Consider the following 18,544-nt stretch of genomic DNA (forward strand, 5'->3'; position numbering starts at 1 on the left):
CGAAAACGTTTGATTTTGGCTTGAAGCCTTCTTGTGCGACGTCAGAGTCAGTGAGAAGCAGCTAGCGGGACGGGTGGAATGTACGTAGGAGACAGGCTCCGCCTGCATGTCCGTCTCGCGCTCTTTTTGAGTGCCTTGCGTAGCTCCGCCCATTCTCTGCTCTTGCTTTGTAGTCGGGCGTGAGTGACGGCACTTCTGAAGATTGCCACACCTACTTCTGACTTCGTGTAATTGACAGGTTCTAGCTGTTCCTTTTCCCGCCCCCAGTGGTACATGCTTTTTCCGGTGACTTTGATTGACAGTCTTAGTTTAACCCGCCCTTCTTACCGGAGCCGCCTGTTGTTTTCGCGCCTGAGCCTAGTCAGAGCGCGGCCGCCAGGGGGCGGTCGGGCTCTGGCTTTGCATCTGCGCCATTCTCGTGTGGAAAATGCCACCAGATGGCGGCTTAGGATTGCTGCTCCGATGAAGAGGCGCGGCCCCGCTTTTATTCTCCGTGGCTCGTTTTCCCCCCATTTTTTTAATTAATTATTCCGGGCACTTGCCCCCCTTTTAACCCTTTGCAGGGGCCCGCAGAGCGTGACCCCTGTTGGCTTCATTTCCATATTTTTTCCGGGGTTCGGGGGGACACGAGTTTTTATTCCCCCCCCTGGAGGCGGCGGCGGCGCCGGTATGGACAGTGGAGGTGAGGCTTGCGGGGTACGTTACATTATCTGCCGGGGTGGGAGACAGTCTCTTTGGTCCAAATATGGAGGCCTGGTGGACCTGGGGAGGGGGTTATTTGGAGGCCTGGAAGGAAGGGCTGTTTTTGTTTACACTTCCTACTCCCATGCAATAGTGTTCTGAGGGTGGCTTAAGGTGCCTTTAGGGCCCTCTTCCCGACCTGTGAGTACCTCCGTTGTCCTGTGTGTGGGCGGGGTGGTGAGAAGAGCCCCCAAACCCGCACACGCAACCTGCATTGATCTTGTGTGCAGGTTTCCTTCTGCACGTTTGTTGCTTGCATAGTTGTTTCCCTTCTCCGCACACCTTTATGATTCACTCTCTTTGGTTTCCGGGTGCAGGCTGTAATCCTGATCATATACGACCTCCCCCTTTCATACCGGCTTCACCGCAAGAGTACCCTTTGAGCACCCTTTGAGCACCCACTATGTCAACACCATGCACGCCACAGGCTTCTGAATAAGTCGTGAACCACATTACTTTGGGGGTAGGGGGGTTCCATATGAATGTTCCAAATGTAGTAGCTTTCATGGTGACATTGAAGAGTTGTGGTGGTAGGAAGGAGCCTAAAATACTTCAGAAAAGACAGCAACATAAGATCACGCTGTAACTTTTGCTTTTCTTTAATGTAAGACTTTTTGAAGTGTTTCTGCGTTGTGAAAGAACATGTCACTTTAATGACCCTAGTTTCTGAAAATATGCATTGGAATTAAGGGAAGAGAGGTGTACACTGTTGGCGTGTGGGGTTCGATTATCATTATTGATGGTTGGTTCAACTATTATGCTTTTTGGGATGGCACATCGCCTATCCTGCTATTGACACGCATGGTCGTGTGGGAGTGGCCATTCTCCCGTGCAACTGATGGAGATGTGGCATTGTAGATTAGTTTTCAGAATATCTTGCTATGTGCGGAAAAATAGTTTTCTAGTTATGTTTACTTGTTACTGTTTGTCCCAATATTACATTACCTGTTATGTAAACAAAACTTGTAAGATGTCAGGAACCAATTTGTTTCATAGCTTGATGTAAACCTGTAGTTTCAGTGACAGGTGTTTATGGTGGACTGGGCATGCTTTATGTTCAACTATACAGTATTGTCAGAGGTAGGTGGGTTCTACACGCACGTATACAGACTGTTTTCAAATAAATCTGGGAAGTTTACTAAATTTTTTCAGCCATTGGTGGCACAATTAAGATACAGTACCTGCCTTAGAGTTTTGATCACCTGGATATTGAGTTCAAATCTTATACATTAACCAATGGAATATGGAATTGTGCAATGAATGAACTTGGCAATTGTAAAGCGCAACCACCACCTCCCAGAGGCATCTCGGTGCTAACAACACTGAAACTTCAAATCTTATACATTAACCAATGGAATAAGGAATTGTGGAATGAATGAACTTGGCAATTGTAAAGCGCAACCACCACCTCCCAGAGGCATCTCGGTGCTAACAACACTGAAACAAAAGAAAGGAACTTGTCCCTCTAGAAAATAAACACTTAAGATTGAGTGAACTAGCTTTTCGGAAGCTTTCTGAAAGTAGCAAGGTTGGCAGCTTGCTATAGAGAGAGTGGAAGAATGCTCCATGCTTTTGTCCCAAGATTAGATATAGATCTGCCCCCAGTTTGTAACTTGAACTTCAGGATGTCGAGAATATTATTGCAGACAGATCTCCACATTCTTGGAAGCTGGTCGGGAACAAAATGATCAGAGAGGAATTTGGGACCAGTTTGGTAATGGGCCCTGTACACAATAATTAAAACTTTAACAAGAAATCATTTACCAACTGGTAACCAATGGAATTTCCACAAACTCTTTGTGATGGAGCTTTGACGAGGTAGTTGAGGTACTAGTTTTGCTGCAGCATTTTGTACCACCTGTAACTTATGAATCAGATACATAGGCAGACCCAAGAGGAGAGGATTGGAATATCACTATACGGTCAAAAGGCCACCTTCTTCCGCAGCCAACTAGACCAGACGAAGAATAGACCTAATGAACTCTTCAACATTGTCAAAAGTCAAACAAACAGCACACCCCCACAAGAAATAAAAGCCACCAAGGATCGGTGCGAAGAAATCGCCAGCTTCTTCACTGATAGTCACAAAAATTGATCAATCCTTCATCCAAATGTCAAATCCTCCCTCCCTTGCAACCTGCCCCCCTTTAACCAACCCTGATCATACAGATCGAAATCTTACACGGTCAACCAGAACTGCTTCCAACTGAACAATGACGCTAATTTGTCAAACTTCGAACCCATGTCGGAAATTGAAGTCTTCAATATAATTGCAAGCTTAAAGCCTTCTTCCTACACTATGGACCCCCTCCCATCCACAATAGTAAAAAAACTCAACCACATCATTGCCCCTCTCTAGACAAAAATTATCAACTCCTCTCTCACATCAGGTTGTGTCCCAGACTCCCTTCAGCTAGGACAAATCACACCCATACTCGAGAAACCAGGGGCTGAGCTCAACAACCTCAGACCTATCTCCAACCTTCCGTTCCTAGCTAAAACACTGGAGAAGTGCATTCTTCAACAACTCAACAAACATATTGACGTCTTCAACCTCCTCGATACCTTTCAGTCGGGTTTCAGGAAAGGTTGTAGCACCGAAACAGCGATGCTCAATATTGCAGATGATATCCACAGGGCCTTAGTTGGAGGTGAAGCCTGCCTACTCATCCTTATTGACTTATCAGCGGCATTTGACACAGTAAACCATCAAGCTTTACTTGAAACTGAAGAGCCGATGTGGCATTAATGGCACAGTACTAGAATGGTTCACTTCCTTCCTTCAGTACCGTTCGTAACAGATTAAAATCCACTCCTGCCTCTGTACCAACACAAGTCAAACTTCGAGTCCTGCAAGGATCGATTCTCTCTTCAATCTCTTCATGGAACCCCTTGCAATTATTTTGAAACAAGCTGGGGTTCATTACTACCTATACGCTGATGACACACAAATATACTACAAAATCAAATCGTCCAGTGACGTCCAAAACATCAATGTCACGCTAAACCAAGATCCAAACCTGGTTTAAAGCAAACCACTTAAAACTGAACCCGGACAAAACAGAATGAATACTGTTCTCTCCGAAAAGTAACCACCAACCAATTCAAGTCTGGCTCAAGGAGCTTGATGCTCTAAACTGCTCCCTCGTCCTATCCGACTCATTAAAGTAACTAGGCAGGCAGTTTTCACAATGCAGAGGGAATGGGCAGCCATCCACACTTTGAGGGTTCGAGCTCAAACCTGTTTAGCTACTGGTTTTTCATGACCGGAGGAGTTTTTCTACTGATGTCCAGAGGATCATACTTCAATTTCCACATGGAACTTTCATCGGGGAGATTGTGGTTTTACTATGTCATCATGCACTTCTAGTCTCTCAGGAAAAATAGGTGTAGCCATCATATAGTCCTTTCTTAACTGCACTATAGAAACGCCATCCTAACAGGGTCACCTAAAGCTCATCTAGCCCCACTAAGGTCAGTCCTCAACATGGCAACCCGACTCATAACTGGTATAAAAAGATTTGAACACATCTCACCAACCCTCAACGCACTCAACTGGCTTCCCATGGAAGGTAGATGTATTTTCAAACTGGTCAGCATCACCCACAAGGCCCTTCACACCCAATCCCCAAACTACCTAAACAGCAAACTAGTAAAAGCAGGAAAATCCAGAACTCTGAGAAGCACCAACTCTCTTCTTCTCATCCCTTCGAAACTGAAAAAGAAAACAACCCAGCGGCGGTCCTTCTCTGGCAACGTACCCATGATGTGGAACGCACAAGAACCTGAAACTCCTTCCCCTCAACCAATACTTAAATGACCAAGGCAACCGTCCTAGGCATCAATAACCTAGTGGACTCCCCACTCACTTTGACCTTCAAGGATGGTGGTTTTCTGGCTGTGTCAGCCACCTGCGTACTTCTCCCTTCACTGGATACATAAGTATTATGTCTTTCCTTTTATCTTTATGCATCCTCATTTCCTTCGATGTTATGCAAGCTTATCTTTTCCTTTGTGTATGTAAAGTGATCTGATACCCACGGGTCTAGCTAGCACTATATACAACTTTATAAATAAATTAGCCAATAACATGCTCCTGAAACCGCAGTGCTGGTAGCTGAGTTTGCTTCAACGAGAAATGGGTCTTGCCTCTGATAAGGTTTCCTAAATTAGATTTCTGCATTTTGGATATCTAAACCGGGCCCTCCATTTTAGAGAGAACATATATTTATCTAGTCCTACATTTCTAACAGTCGCCAAAGCCATTGTAAAATGCTGCGGTGTTTGATGCCTGCTTTAGATTTTGATGTATTGTGACATTGTTCATCCAGTGGATTCTTTAAAAAGAGGTCTAGTGGTTTAAGATGTGGTAAATTGCATAGATAACTAGTTAGTGCAGACCTAACTGATTGTATGAATTAGTAGGTAGGTAAAACTTGCTAAAAAATTGGTTTTCTTTGGCTCTCGGTTTAGTTGAAGTTTTAGATCAGTCGTGCATAAGGGAGTGGGTTGCCTTTGGGCCACTTCCATCAAATGTGTTTCAAGTTTGCCAATTAGCTGCATGTATATTGCATTCACCACAAGTAAAGGTGAGCTTGCCTACCAGAGAAGAGGTTGGACAGAGCAGTCTTCAATATTCCACAGAAGGTATTGAGAATTGCAGGTGGCGCCAATGTAGTTCCAGAAGTGGTGGTGTGGTATGGTCATGCTTTCTGAATCTCTTGTTCCTGAGTGGGTACCCTGATTAGTGTTTTGAAGTGGTCGTCTGTGAGGCCTAAGAATCACTAATTGCCACAGTCTTGGTATCACTAGGCCATTGCCTTGAATGGTTATGACATATTTTTTGCACTCTGCTAGGAAGTGAGTGCTGATGGCAGTCTTCATCTTTCTTGTGACCGTTCTTCTGTCACAATGTTTCCCTAGTAAAATGAATCAAGCACTCAATTACCGAGAAACTGAGCTACACCATGGATCTGCTACCAATTAACATCTTGGATACCCAGCACCGTTAATGCCCAGCAGTCATACTAAATCTCCTTGGTCATTGAAATGTGGTGAGGAAGTCTGTGACTAGAGGGATGAAGAGTATTGGGAAATAAGCAAGGCATTTCCTTAATTTGCCTTTGATTCTATTTATTCCATCTCTTGTTAGATGGGGTCTTAGTCACGCAGAAGCGAGCAGCTAGAATTAACGGCTACAGAGGCAAGGTACTGAACTAACCACTGAACTTTATTACAATAAGAAGCAGCAATGCAGTCAGTAGACCGTAGTTTTCAAAATCCTGAGGCCAAGAGGTTGTGATATCATCCAGGGCTTGTTGTCTGTAATGGGTAATGAGTGTGGGAAGAAACCTCTTGAAAGGAAACCAAAAAAGTGGAAGATCCATGACCAGGAAGAGACCACTCCATCTGCCCAGCACCCCTCCCCAAAAAGCCTTGTATGCTAAAGTGATTGCTAGATGAACCCATCAACTCTGCGATGTAGTTGAAGGATGTCCATCCATCCCTTACCTGCCAGACCAAAAGGAGTAAAGAATTGATATGGTGAAAGGAAGCAGTCTTTGCCAAATAAATCGAAAGGGCCCTGTGCACACTCAAAGTGTAAATGAAGTTTCTTGACCGAGGAAGAAGAAAAATAAAAACAGATGTCCAGGTCTTGTGAGAAATAAAGAGAACCCAAACACAAATGACCTGATTAAACAGAAGACTGTAAATCTTTGTAACTTCTATTAAACCAGTATTATGTACTCCTAGGTAGGGCTATGCTCACTGATCCGGTCATGACCACCTCTAAGTGTTCTCGTTAAAAATTGTAAATATCAACCAACTAGTCTCACACCCACCAAACAAAAAATGTGAGAGAAGTGCCTCACATAGGCACTATTTATGGAGCTGCTGGTTGGTACTAACCAGTTTGCTCGTTCTGTCATCATTGGCAACTTTCTTGACAGAAAGATAAACAAAGTGTAAGTGTTGCCCAACTCTCAGGCTCATGTGAAATGGTAAAGAAATATAATGTGTAGTGATCATCCATCAACCGCCTAGGCCACGTAATTTGAAGAAAAGAAAATAGATTTCCTGTTTAAAAATGAGTTGTGAACAACTATTCTATACATTCTTTCTTTTAATCTGAGTGTGGACACTATTAAAATAAACAGCATGTTTAGACCATTTTAGCATGCATTGGCCGACATGTTTCATTGCCTACAAAATTTATGGCAATTTCCTCAGGGCACGGGGACGCATCTCCACCTCACGGATGCTTTTTAAATCTGTAGTGGTTGATAAACACAGTAGAAGAAAGAAAGGTAGTGCCAGACTCAAAGAAAAACACAGAAGTTGTAAACTGGTTATTGTGTGTTGCCATTACAAAATTACAATACTTCTCACAAAGTGTATGTTGACCAAATTACCTATTTACCAGGTGGTTGCCAGATGGGACTCCTACCAGCAACTTACCATGGGGGCTAGAGTTTAGCCTCCTTTTAAAGTAAAATGCAGCCAACGACAGCGTACCTGTGAATTTACACATATATCACATCACCAGCTTCATCATGGAAGTGTAATACTCAAAATATGTTATCACACCTCCAGCATCATAAGGTTAAGAGCTTCAAGGTGTATCCAGAATTTGTATTCCATCAAAAAAGGGGGGGGGGGGACCAAGGAGCCAGTTAATGGTCCAGTGTCCATGCTCCCAAAGATTATATTACCACAAAAAAGGTTGGGCACTGTTCCAAAGATAAGGGTCCAGAGATTGACCCATATGTCTTATACAGAAGACAAAAAAGAAAAGAAAAGATGGGAGTCCCAGGTTAAACAGACCCACCACAAGGGGGAAAGCACATGTCTTGCCTCTTGGTGCCCTCACACACCCCGAGGGGTGTCATGCTTCATCATCGGGCTATGCTCCTCGTCAGGCCGGCGCTGCAATTCCCAACGGGCCCCCCGAAGGGTCACTTTCTCGGAGATCTTTTGAGGCATGCCGGATGGTGTATGAGGGTGTGTGGGGTGTGGGTTTTAAATGAGGGTCGCTAGAATGTGTGTAAAGTGGATTAAAAATGGCTGGGGGTTATATTGATGTAGTAACCCTCCTGCCAATACACAAGATGTAGTAATTTGATTATCCCAGATAAATATGTGGCATGGGCTATACTCCACTAACCATTATGGGTATGCCTACTGTGATCTACGTTGAGAGTTTAGTAGACGCAGCCATTAGGAGGACTTTACCTACCTTTTACGACCAGATCGCTTCACCCTGGCATTGACCGGTACACGTTTTATAAGCTGTGTTTTGACCGCATAGAGTGCCATTAATAATAAACCTCCACTCGGGACGCCCATGCTCAGGGGATTACTAGCCCCGGTTTGCGCATGCACAGTAAGGGCGCATTTGCACACATGCGCTTTTGCAACTCTAAGCATGGCACGCCCCGGAAGTAGGATTTATCGAGGAACCTACGAGTTTAAAAGCTCCGTCCCGCTGCCTCCAATGTATTACTGGCTTGGCGGTTGGACGCGTAGGTGTAAGAAGTACAGGCACCTGCTATCGACAGTGAGTACCCGATGACGATTGGGGATAAGGTCACGTAACCTATGTCTTTGGATGTGATGACAGCACCCCCTGTTCACTTGTGCTTACTTTTTGTCATGCCTTTATCTCAGCAACCTGACACGGTGCGGGCGTCTAATCGCCAACAACCATTGAGGTGATTTGTGCTCATTTAGAGGTAAGCATACCTCAAGGGAATTTGTTTGTTGGATGTGTAGTAAAACTTGTCTGGGATCTCAACAAGTAGAGAAACCCCCCTTTTATAATGGAGTGTATATCACTACGAATAGGGAGACTCTCCGCTCGTCATACAAGAGGGTTTCCTTGTAATATTGACACGCCACGATACACCTGCCTTGGTATCCTCCATGTTTTAAGTAAACAACAGACAAGGGAGTTATGTATCCCCACTTGGTCTCGTCCTTTTTCCTTTTTTCTTTGTATGACATTGGTATGTGGTGCACACGATTGTGGCACACTACGCTGCATTAAGCCAGTCTAATGCACGTCCTTTGTAACTGTATCCTCTTTTGTTTCTGTGTCCTAGGTTATGTTCAGGAGCAGTACAATTGGCCCGCCCTGACATATATTGTGGGTATTTATGTTTCAATTTTATATTCACGCACACACTCATGTGCATGTCACTACCTTTTGCACTTCTTTGGTCCTGATGAAGCGCCAACGACTTGAATAGCGACAGAGGCGCGAAACATGTTGACCGTTTTTAATGACACCGAGGTACAATGTGTCCTTGGGGGCCATACTCTAATTTAGAGTTTTTTATTTTTGGCAGGAGGGTTACTACATCAATATAACCCCCAGCCATTTTTAATCCACTTTACACACATTCTAGCGACCCTCATTTAAAACCCACACCCCACACACCCTCATACACCATCCGGCGTGCCTCAAAAGATCTCCGAGAAAGTGACCCTTCGGGGGGCCCGTTGGGAATTGCAGCGCCGGCCTGACGAGGAGCATAGCCCGATGATGAAGCATGACACCCCTCGGGGTGTGTGAGGGCACCAAGAGGCAAGACATGTGCTTTCCCTCTTGTGGTGGGTCTGTTTAACCTGGGACTCCCATCTTTTCTTTTTTGTCTCCAGAATTTGTATACCATCTAAAATTCCTAAAAAAACTGTCAAGTGCGTCATTTTTATAAAAAAGAAAAGAGTGGGGAAACGGGCCATATCTATACATGTTACATTGGGATCCCTGTTAATTAGCCCGCTATTAAATACGCTGGGCGTCCCACTCACCTAGTTGCGACCAGATTCAGCGTCTCGTCATCTGCAAAAAGTCAGACAGCCGCCCGTAGCCTAATGACCTCCTCACTTACCGCTACGCCAATGGTACCCGCTCGAGTGCTCTACCATGGAAGACTCACATGCCTTATGAAGCAACCCGGCCGCGACATGGAAGCCGGTCAGAGGCCTCTCCCTCTCCCCTGGATGAAAACAAGTTAACAGCCAATCGGAGGCCACAGGCATGAGCGGAATGTTTCTCAATATTCAAAGTTCACCGCAAACAAGGTAACATTTATAGCGGATGCCATCTTATAATAGTCAACATACATCCAACCGCATCTCGTGTTATCAGGTAAACAGCTACGCTTCCAACACAACTGATGTTGTAAGGTTGCAACAACGTATATAAAGTGTATACTGGTACATAACTCAAACATCCGCCTATATTTATTCATTTAAAGCAGAAGGTGGCACACAGAGGCATAGTCAGTGTCAACCAATGTGCGCAGCTAATCCACTATTACTATGGACATAGATTTCAATATACAGCAACTGTTATTGTAATGTTGCTTCTCCTAGATGATGTAATCAGAATTTAAAGAACGGACAAGAACCCCTATCATACAGAATCCTTCAGTGAAGATTATTGTATAGAAGCCCAGTTGTTTAAGTGAACAAAGTTAGGGATACATCAATCTCCTCTTGTATCCCACCGGTATTGGCGCATAAATGGAGATCTATTAACCAGTTTATAGCCTTTCTTCACCTGAAATTCATCACACCAGCGCCATGGTCCAGCCGCCTTGATCTCATCACTATTTATATATACATATGTGCCTACTCTGTACAACAATCGTACTAGCTAGCTAATTTCCTGTCTGTACATATGTATCTAAATGTATGTCACCTCCTTACCGTGCATGTAGTAAGGTTGGAATTATTTACCCACCCTATTCCATTCAATGGTTTAATTCAAGCCCATCTGGTCTACTTGTTCAGAAAAAAGCCAACTAGTCACCTTATGGCATGTGGTTCACCCACCACTCGCTCCAAAACCATCCATTTCAGATCCCTGCAGTTATGTTTTACTTCTTGAAAATGGCGGACCAGTCGTGTAGTGAGCTTCCCTGCCTTGAGGGTGCTGATGTGTTCTTGAATTCTCACCTTGATTTTTCTTGAGTTGAGGCCAATATAATGTAACGCTCAGTCAGTAAACAACATTGATGGTGTTACATTTGCTAAACTTATTTTGAAACCATGGTTTTCTGTCCACCAAGGTAACACTTTTTGGTGCTTGAGTCAAGTGACGCACTGTACAGTTCCCACGTGGAAGATGTACTGATGGTACTCCTGTGTCCCGTTCCCTTGAATTATATTGGCGAGTGTGGACCAACCGATCTTTCAGATTGGTCGCCATTTTGAAGGTGAATCTCGGTTGGGGCATTTTCTTCGGGTCTATCTCCAACAGATGGCAATGCTTCCTGATGATTTGTCTGATTTTCATAGACCAGGGGTCAAAAGTGGTTACCACTGGAAGGCAAACATCTTTACTACTTTTGTTTCTTTCCATAAGTGCCTCACGTGGAGTGTTCAGGGCACTCTTGCGTGCCCTTTTGATCATCTTGGGGAGTAGGGGGGGGATATTCTCTAGCCACAAGACGTTTGGCAAGACTCTCAGATTGTTCAACCTATGTACTGGTGTCCGTACAGTTCCTGCGGTATCTAAAAAGCGGACCCACCAGGAGGTTATTCCGCAATGCCCTGGGATGGAAAGACTTGTAATGCAGGAGCGAATTCCTATCCGTTGGTTTCTGGTGGACAGTGGTGTAGAGTTTCAGGTCTTTTGCTGTAATATCCAGATAAACTGCTGAGTGTCTATCGATAGTCCATGTAAAACGTAGACATCTATCGGCTTCATTCAACCAGTGAAGGAAATCATATAATCGTTCCTCAGGTCCTGCCCAAATACATAGCACATCGTCAATAATTCTCTTCCAGCGAGCTATATACTGTAGAAATGGATTGGAGACGTGATGTCTAAAATTCTCAAAGTGGCCAATGTAGATACACGCCAGACTGGGTCCGAAAGTTGCCCCTGTTGAGTTCCCAGAGACCTGAACGTACAACTGGTTCTGGTAGCCAATTCCACACATTTGATAACAAAGGACGGTGGTGTACCATAGAACCACTCACGTCCCCAAGTGCACGCGCTGCTGACACCAGCGTGGCATCTTGGGGAATGCTGGTATAAAGTGATCCAATATCAATGGTAGCCAGGAATTGGTTCGATGCATCGTATTCAAAGGTTCTAAAATAGTGAGGCTATCGTTGGTATCCTGCACAAAGGATGGTTGGTTAATAACTCTCTCTCTTAAAAAGAAGTCAACAAACTGTGAAGGGGTCCCAATAGTCATTGAATACCCGATACAATTGGGCGTCCAGGCAGTGGACTTTGGGCCTCGTACATTTTAGGCAGAATGTAAAATGCTGGAGTTCTTGGTTTAGGTTTGATAAGTAACTCTGCTTCTTTATGGGTTATCCATTTCATCTCTTTTGCATCTGCCACCATCTTCCTGATTGTATCGTGAAGTTCACTGTAGGGTCTCACAAGTGGTCTATAGTTTGAATAAATCCCCACCAGTTTCAATACCTCAGTTTCATAATCTTCAACATTGAATACCACAATTGCACCACCTTTGTCGGCCGGTTTTATTATTATATTTTCATTCGCCAGCAAAGATTTAATGGCGTCCCAGTCAGTCTTGCTCATATTCTGAAATGTTTGTAGACTATACAACTGTTCCAGACTTGCAATATCTTTTAGTCCTTGTTGTTCAAACACTGTAACTTCTGGGCCCAGTAAAGAATTAGGGAGACATAACACAGAGGGGCAAATTGGTAGAAAATATTGAGGGAGGATCTAATGTTTTGTCCTCAAACGTATTTAGCCGGATTTTCTGCATCATTTCAAAGGATTCTGTCCTGAATTTGAGTACCAAGCAGTAGCTCCATGGATGGTGCTTACATGAGGCACTTTCTGACTTCTCTCACATATTTTCTTTGGTGGGTGTGACTAGTTTAAATAATTTTTAATGAGAACACTTAGAGGTGAGCATGACCGGATCAGTGAGCATAGCCCTACCTAGGAGTAAATAATACCCGTTTAATAGAAGTTACTAAGATTTACAGTGTTATGTCTAACCAGGTCTTTTGTGTTTGGATTCTGAGTGGAGGGCGACATAGTGACATTCCGTCTTTTGCTCCAATTTCTTTGCTGAGAAATGAAGACAGAACTTTAAGATAGAATCCTGGTTATTTATTTATAAAATGTTATATAGCTCTAGCCAGACCCATGGGTATCGAGCACTTTACATACACAAAGGAAAAGATGAGATTGCATAACATCGCAGGACATGAGGATGCATAAAGATAAAAGCAAAGACAATACTTATGTATCCAGTGGAGGGAGAAGGACGCAGGTGGCTGACACAGCCAGAAAACCACCATCCTTGAAGGTCAAAGTGAGTGGGGAGTCCACTAGGTTATTGATGCCTAGGACGGTTGCCTTGGTCATTTAAGTATTGGTTGAGGAGAAGGAGTTTCAGGTTCTTGTGCGTTCCACATCATGGGTACGTTGCCAGAGAAGGACCGCCGCTGGGTTGTTTTCTTTTTCAGTTTCGAAGGGATGAGAAGAAGAGAGTTGGTGCTTCTCAGAGTTCTGGATTTTCCTGCTTTTACTAGTTTGCTGTTTAGGTAGTTTGGGGATTGGGTGTGAAGGGCCTTGTGGGTGATGCTGACCAGTTTGAAAATACATCTACCTTCCATGGGAAGCCAGTTGAGTGCGTTGAGGGTTGGTGAGATGTGTTCAAATCTTTTTATACCAGTTATGAGTCGGGTTGCCATGTTGAGGACTGACCTTAGTGGGGCTAGATGAGCTTTAGGTGACCCTGTTAGGATGGCGTTTCTATAGTGCAGTTAAGAAAGGACTATATGATGGCTACACCTATTTTTCCTGAGAGACTAGAAGTGCATGATGACATAGTAAAACCACAATCTCCCCGATGAAAGTTCCATGTGGAAATTGAAGTATGATCCTCTGGACATCAGTAGAAAAACTCCTCCGGTCATGAAAAACCGGTAGCTAAACAGGTTTGAGCTCGAACCCTCAAAGTGTGGATGGCTGCCCATTCCCTCTGCATTGTGAAAACTGCCTGCCCAATGAAACCCTGTCTGTGTGAGGAAATCTAGAACCATACATGGATTAAAATAGGAAGCCTGCAACCCTCTGAAAGAACACCAGGAATCACAATGCTGCCAGTGACTTGCATAAGCCTTAAGAGTGCTGGGCCACCTGGTCTAATTACATGCAAAGGTCCACTCCACTAGAACTGTCCATACCCTTCAGGCTTTAACCTTTCAAGTTCCAGACCTCTAGGTGGGGTTCAGGAGAGAAAATTTTGACCGAAGAGGCTTCCACAAGGAGGGTGTGGGGAATCCGTGTTGAATAGAGCTGTTGTAGGAGGGTAACTGGTCTCAAGGTTCTACTAGAACTTCTTGTGGTCATCTATTTTTGTTTCTTCCCCTCTACCCAGAAACTGGAAGGGGCGCAAGGCGTAAAAGAGACCCTTAGGCCGAGGGAGCACACAGTGTCAACTTCCCAAGCTCCATGGGAGAAAAGAGCATTAAAGTGGGGAATAAGTGTCTGGGGTACTTAATCTCCTGATATGGTCTGACACACGAGGGCACAGAGAAGGATTCTGATTTGAGAGTAAGTTGGTGGTAAAGGCAATCGGCATGCCCTTCTCTATACACAGAACCTTTGTCCATTGCCTGATGTCCAGAGCCAGGACTGCCAACATGAGAGGGTTCTTGTTCACACTGACAATTGGTAAACTAGCAACCTGATTCTCTGAATCGCTAAAGCTGCACCTGCCCCACCGGAGCTCCCTGATATTAGGCTCCTGTGCTGTTGAAAGGACTGCCACAGGACCTGCAATGTGTAGAAATCATGTTTTAGGATTTAGATCCTTTTAATTATTTTCAAATTGGGTTCATTACAATACTGCCCACTTACCTGCATTGGCCACTTAGGTGTTGAGATATTTGACATTGTAGGCATAGAACATTATGTAATTAAGTAGAGAATGCAAACTAGAAAGAAGGGTCGAGAAATACCAGAGAGGGGAAATCTAGGTGCGGTTACTCGTAAGTAGTATAATCTAGGGGGTACAGTCAGGTGGTGTGGTTTGCTCATTAGGCGTAGCAGCTGGTATTAAACGTTAGACTCATAAATAGCGAGGGCAGAACAGCCCCCAGAAACTCAGCCGACAGGTATGCGAGGCAGTGTTGCTACATCTGATCAAAAAGGGGGAGACGTTGCATTGCCACTGCTGTCAGCTTTTCCATCCCTAGTGTATCTCATGACCTGTGTAGCCAATCTAGATGTGTTTTGATAGCTTCTGTGCCCCATTTGCTAGGGGTTGTTTGGCTGCCCCTAGTGCGAGGGTGATAGCTCTACCCCAGGGGGACTGCAAAGGGCAGGTGAGATGGTTGGGAGGCCCAGTAGTACATAGCTTAGAAACCTTGGAATATCTGTTGTGTAAATGGTATTTATCGCCTCCATGACACCGTCCCAAAAGGATTGCAGCTTAGGGCACTGCTATAGGAGGGGAGCAAGTGTGCCCTGTTGGCCACAGCGACGGCAGCAGCGGTAATCCCTCGTCGGTGCCCATGTGGCCATTTTTAGCTTGTGTGAGATACCTGTAGTGTGCGATTTTTAGGAACCTCTCTTTACTGGTGGTGTTTAGGGCGGATGCACGAGCTCCGTGCACTATGTCATTCTACTCCCTGTCATTGAAGGTGTCTTACATTACCTTTCCCATCTGGCACGTGCAGGTGATTTTTATTCGGGTCTGTGGTGCATTCAGGAAGGTGTAAAGGTCAGACAATAGTTTCTCATCTGAGTATCTTGGAGCGATAGAGTCTTCCTGACATAAATATGTTTGGGTCGTAATGTCATTTTAATGGCTGCTATGCGCCCACGCCACGACAGGTTTTGAGCCTTTCAGGTGGCGAGAGTAGATTGCCTGTTGGTCAAAAGGAGGCCGTAGTTCTGGGTCACTGTGGCCAAGAGTGGATCTGGAGCCCCAGAGATGGGACCCCGTTCTCTGCCCACTGGAAGGGCACGAGGTTTGCCAAACGAGCTGTCCATCACTGGGATGGCTATACCGAAGGCCAGGGATTTTTTGCAGATTGGTCCTTAATCTGGAGACGGCACTGACTTTGGTTAGCTCAGTCACCGCGGCAGTCAAGGTGTGTTCAGTCTGTGAGGGTCAAAATAACATTGTCTGCGTATAGTATGATCTTATGTTCTCTCCCGGCCATCTGTATGCCTGTTGTATTGCGGTTGTTCTGTATGCGCTCTGCTAGGGGCTACATATAGAGCGCAAAAATGCAGTGGGGCGGGCAACCCTGCAGTGTTCATGCGTGATAGGGAACGGGCCGAATTCACACCATTTACCTACACACTGGCCAGTGTGGCGTGGAAGCATGATCGGACCCACTTACAAAACTGGGAGGTAATGTCTACTCTCTGTAGGACACTGCATATAAAAGGCCAGTGCACACGATCAAAGGCCTTTTCAGCATTAATTCAGAGCAGTAAGGCTGGTGTCTGAACGCGTCTCACCATATCCACCAAGTGGCACAGCCCCTTTGTGTTATCACTACACCCCTGCTTCGGTATAAACCCAGCCTGAACTGGGTCAACCAGATAGTGAGCTAGTCTGTGAGCGAGAACACAGACAAAGATACTTGTGTGAATGTTCAAGAGGGAGATCGGGCAGTAGGAAGAACAGCATTTTGGGTCTTTACTGGTTTTAGGAATCACTGTGATCGTAGCTAAGCACACAGTCGTGTACTGTGCCTGTAGCACTGAGTGTTAAACAAGCGTGCCAAGAGGGAGACGAGCTGTGAGGCGTAAGCCTTTTAGAATTTGGCACTATAGCCATCTGTGCCTGGTGCCTCGTTGGGCTGTAACTTCTGGATGGCCTCTAAGACCTCCTGAGTGGTGATATCTGCATCTAGAGCAGAGAACATCGTCGCACCGGCTTCAAGATATGGCACCTGAGACACATACGCCTGTGCGTCAGACTTCAGTAGGAGTTCTGCTGTGTAGAGAGATCCGTAGAATGCACGGAAGGCATCTGCTATATGCGCATCTTGTCAGAGGGGGACACCGCCTGCCCTCTGTATTTCAGGGATTCTCCGCTCTGTGACCTGAGCTCAGAGGCAGTACACAAGCATCTATCCTGCCTTGTTAATACCCGCATAATATTTTTGGCGAAATGCGGAGCAATGCGTATTCTGCTTTACCCATATCTATCTCCCGCAATTGTTTCCAGGTGGCTGTCAACTGGTGGCCGGCTGCGAACGAGCCAGAGCGCTCATGGGTGGCCTCAAGTTCTTTAACTTGTATTTCCAGTTGGCCACGTTTAGTCCGCCTCTCCCTGTTAAGAACTGTGGCTTTTTTTTTTTGGGAACGGACCTTCTTTTTTGAACAACCGGACAATGTGAGTGACTGGTTGGATTCCCTGCCTGGCCAGGGCGATCGAGTGGGGCATCCTGGCGGTGCCGAAGGTGGTGAGCCTCCACAGAAGTGATCTTCCGGTCCCTAACCTTGATAATCGGACATTGCTCAGTTGGGTTCTACCTTTTTTGTATATTTTGTCTTATAGAAGTTTGTGTCTGGGTGGCGGGTGGAGACGGGCCTCTCTCCTCCTCCGGGGTCTTTTTGTAGAATGGGATTGTTAGGGCGACAGGCACACTGCATTTTGGGGTGGTTTTGTTGTTCGCAGGGGTGCAGGGAGGGGGGAGTTGTAATGGGTTTTGGTTGGGGGGTTTGTGTTTTCTTTTCTCAAGGCGGCATATTGGTTCTTTCTTTGCTTCTGGTGTCCTGCTCTCTGTGGGGAGACTCCTGCTACTTTTGTGGGGATGGGGGTAGTGGTTTGAGGTTGATATCTTGGAACGTCAATGGATTGGGGGATCGTATCAAACGGGGTGTTGTATTGCAATATTTGCGTCGTTTGACTCCTGATGTCGTACTCGTGCAGGAAACGCATTTGGTTGGCAATGTGTGTCATGCTATGAACAGGTGGGGATACCGATTGGTTGCACACTCTGGGTTCACCACTGGTTCCAGAGGGGTTGGTATTCTTGTCCGGTCTTCCCTCCCACTAGAGATTGATATGGTCATCCTTGACGACAGAGGGCGTTGTGCTGCCCTAACTTGGAGGTGGGAGGGCAAGACCCTTTCCTTGGTCACGATCTATGTTCCCCCCAGGCCTCCAGACCTCTACTTTCTCGGATGTCGGCCGGCTGTTCTTGGAACTCCCCGATAGTCTTCTCCTCATGGGTGGGGACTTTAACTCGGTGCTATCCGGCGATCTGGATCGTCACCCCCCCCCCCCCCCCAGGGCCCTTCCCGTTTCCCAATCATGGCTCGGTGGGTTCTTGGACACCTTCGGTCTGGTGGATTGCTGGAGGTTAATGCACCCGACGCAGTGTCAATACACCTTCCACTCCGGGGGCTCATGGGAGTCTCTCTAGGCTTGATTACTTCCTCATGCCCGCGGCCCAGTGCACCCACGTTGGGGAGGTTCGACACTTGGCCCGGGGCATTTCAGACCACTCCCCTGTGTGGCTGCTTTTTGACACGGGGACGCAAGCCGCGGGGCGGATCGCCCCTATTAACCCTTGGCATCTGCGCAACCCCAGGACTCGCGACAGCCTTATTAAGTCGCTCGACCACTTCTTCCTGGAGAACGAGGGGTCTGTCCTGTCCTCCGTGTCCCTGTGGGAAGCTTTCAAAACTGTTATTCGTGGACAGGCCCTCTCTTTAATAGCTGAGACCAAGAAAGCTAGGAATGGGGAGGTTGTGAGGCTGGAGGCTGAAATACTGGATTTGGAGGCTGAGCTAGACTCTGGTGTCACCCAGGATAGG

At 45.8% G+C, this 18,544-nt stretch overlaps 1 protein-coding gene across 2 annotated transcripts in view; it reads left to right on the top strand.

Annotated features, from left to right (window-relative positions):
* The first annotated feature begins 401 nt into the window (after window positions 1–401).
* Window positions 402–18,544, top strand: part of STAG1 (STAG1 cohesin complex component) — a 1,292,585-nt gene continuing 1,274,442 nt past the window's right edge. Inside the window, exon 1 of one of the 2 annotated variants that reach the window (XM_085634343.1) lies at window positions 402–682. The gene's annotated coding sequence lies outside the window, so the exon portion shown is untranslated. Of the gene's footprint in view, window positions 697–18,544 lie in introns of both variants that reach the window. The other variant, XM_085634344.1, reaches the window with a different exon arrangement.

Source organism: Triturus cristatus, chromosome 11, assembly GCF_964204655.1.
Source record: "Triturus cristatus chromosome 11, aTriCri1.1, whole genome shotgun sequence".
Taxonomy (NCBI): domain Eukaryota; kingdom Metazoa; phylum Chordata; class Amphibia; order Caudata; family Salamandridae; genus Triturus; species Triturus cristatus.